The 2,940-nt window shown below is 30.2% G+C and overlaps 1 long non-coding RNA gene across 1 annotated transcript; it reads right to left on the bottom strand.

Moving 5' to 3' along the window:
* Positions 1 to 1,022: 1,022 nt before the first annotated feature.
* Positions 1,023 to 2,606, bottom strand: LOC114271611 (uncharacterized). The gene is made up of 3 exons (XR_003632372.2): positions 2,433 to 2,606; positions 2,009 to 2,096; positions 1,023 to 1,253 (listed from the first exon to the last, which is right to left on the bottom strand). It is a non-coding gene; the product is annotated as an uncharacterized LOC114271611 (long non-coding RNA).
* Positions 2,607 to 2,940: the final 334 nt, after the last annotated feature.

Raw genomic sequence — 2,940 nt, 5'->3', positions numbered from 1 at the left:
GATCCCATTTTAATAATCTGAACCGTTCAATGTGTGTAACTCGTCGAACACTATGTACCTACAAACAATTATGTTAATTGGATATCGATAGCTATCTGATTAGATTTATTTATTTTTTAATCATTAATTATAACACCATCCATTTGTTGTACATAACTGATTTGATCATATAGTTATCGATATCCGATTAATGTGATTTTTGGCAGACATATATTACTCGACGATTTCTACATATTACACGGTTTAGATTATCAAAACGGGACCCGTGATGGCCCCATGGGACGAACAACGGTGTGTATAAAAATCACACCCAATCATTTCTTTTGTTCTGCACTGCCGCACACAGCCGCTGACTATTTGTCAATTCCGTGTGTACCTGTTTTGAAAGAAATTAATTTTTTAATTTTTTTTTTGGATGAATAGTGATATCTTTTTGAATTTTGGAGTAGTTTTTTGACTTTTTAGCTGATTCAGATTACCCCAAACCAGCCCTAAATCTTACTGTATTCATAGTCCTGCCAACCTAACTCTAAAACAGAAAGGACCTAACATCAAACTTCTCCTCCTTATGAATCCCAATCAATTAATAGGACTTTCATAAATTTATCAAAAAGATTCAATGAGTAATAAGTCTGTAGAACCTAATAGTAATTTACTTTTATTTTTATTTTTGTTTTGTGTGTGTTGAGTAAAGCGATGGGAAATTATTTATAAATATAAAGTGAATTACATTAAATTGCATAATCAATTATGAAAATAAATAAAAATAAAGGGTTTTACTCAAAAGTTCTATGTGAAGTTTTGAGTATGTAGAAATGATAATAACTTATTCAACAAAGTGTCAACAGGAAATTATACAATGTTTTTGGAGTACCACGTGCTTGTAGTCCTTAACCAATTATCATTTAATATACCCTTTATGTTTTCCAATTACTTAACACAATACTCCATTATCCACTTTCTCCGCCAATTACAATGCTATGAAATACTACATATTTATACTCCGGAAATACTGAGACAAATAGCTGAAAGATCATAGTTAGATAAAGAAGTTTGAGACCCACATAACCTGAAACACTTTAATCTTACAATCACACATGTAATCTAAGATAAAGCAAATACTAAATATATTATTAGGATCACAGATGCAAGGAAGGAGGGCCACAACACAAGGATGAAATCAGCCGATGAAGATGATGGAAGGATCACAGCAACACTCATCAATGAGGCAACAGCAACATAATGCTGCAAGACTGTAAATATCAAATTCAACCCCATTACAAATATACACCCACATAAAAACACAAATTCCCAAAAATAAAAAATAAAAACTAATATTCATGAAATCACACTAGTGTGTTAGAATGATGTCTTGGCACTTTGCTGTTAAGTTATAAGCTGTTGCTAAAATAAATTTTGTTTGGTATATTTTTAATTTTTTTAGCTTTTTAAGTGATTTTTTTAAATGGTTAAAATTGATTTTTTTTTTTATTTTTTATTTGGGTGAGAAATGTGCATGACAACTATCTACTTTTAATTTTTTTTAATTTGTCTATAGCAATATGAACTTATAAAAGAAGGGCAAATTGCACTTCAGGTATGTTTTTTAAAAAAATTACTAATGGTAAATTTTCTCAATTTCAATTAGTAAAGTTATAATTTTTTTTTTAATAAATTTGTAAATATTTTTTGAAATACTACTGATTTACAATTTTCTCATAAAAAAACAAGAACATGAGATTCCGGCCAATGCAAAGCTTGAAAATAATTAATTGTACCTAGTCTTACATTGTTACTTAAATTTTTTATAAAAGATTAAATGTATAGAAATGAAACCAAATAAGGATAATATAGAGACTCACATTTTCCCTTATTATGAAATAAATGTAGTCAGTTTTTTGTTTTTGTTTTTCTTGAAAGCAATCACAGAGAGAGAGAGAGGGAGAGAGAGAGAGAGAGAGAGTAAATGTTGTTTTGGGGGAGGAGGGAAAAGGGTAGAGGGAATTACATTCCTTCAAGGAAACCGGGTTCTCTCCTGGGCGGTGGTGGAGGAGCATATTGTGGTGGTGCCATTACTGGAGGCCCTTGGTAGTAACCTGAGGAAAGAGATCAACCCAACAAGACTACTAAAACCCCCCCTAAAACAAAATGGAGGATACAAAATTGACATATAAATTATAATTTCCCTGTTGTAAAGTACTAAATAAGTAACAAATACAAAGAAAGTAATTCTCAATTTAAAAAAAAAAAAAAAAAAACAGATTAGAAGAACCGAGATGAAAAGTTTAAACTGGGAAAAAAATCTTACTAGTTCAGGAAAAAAAAAAAAAGAAAAAAAAAAGTAATTTATGAACTCTTTAAAATTGATATCAAGAAAATGTGGAGTGATAAATGAAAAATAAATAGTAAAAAAAATAGAGATTGGGGTGTACCTTGAGCAGGGTAGGGATAGGCATATTTTGGGTCATTCATCTCTCTGTCTCTCTCGCTCGCTGTTCTTTTCTGCCAAAAGAGAAATATTAGGAGAAGTTTTTTTTTTTAAAAAAAATGGAAGTGAGAATTTGAGTAGAAGAGAAGATGGGTCTGATCTGATATACTAGTAGAATAGTCATATATATGCATGATGATGTGGAAATAGAGTTGGTATACTCACTCCCTCACACACACGCACCGACTTCTTGCGTCAGCTGGCCATGGCACACCTGTTAAGAGTGGTTTTATTCATTTTTATTTATTTTACCTTTCTTTAAAGTTATATTCTTTCGCATTACTTTTTTTTCTTTTTTTTAAATATATTTGTGAGGATCTGTTTGGTACAATTTATATTTATAATTATTAAAAAATATTCAAACATTTTCTTATTTGGGAAACTAGAAGATGGATATTTTTGGACTATGTGTTTAGCTTTTAACTTGCAGTAATAATATGTAGTAATATATT

Source organism: Camellia sinensis, chromosome 4, assembly GCF_055761805.1.
Source record: "Camellia sinensis isolate YWXY chromosome 4, ASM5576180v1, whole genome shotgun sequence".
In the NCBI taxonomy this organism is placed as follows: Eukaryota; Viridiplantae; Streptophyta; class Magnoliopsida; order Ericales; family Theaceae; genus Camellia; species Camellia sinensis.
Note: the sequence above shows the minus strand (reverse complement) of the source record. Positions and strands in the feature narration are given on the sequence as shown.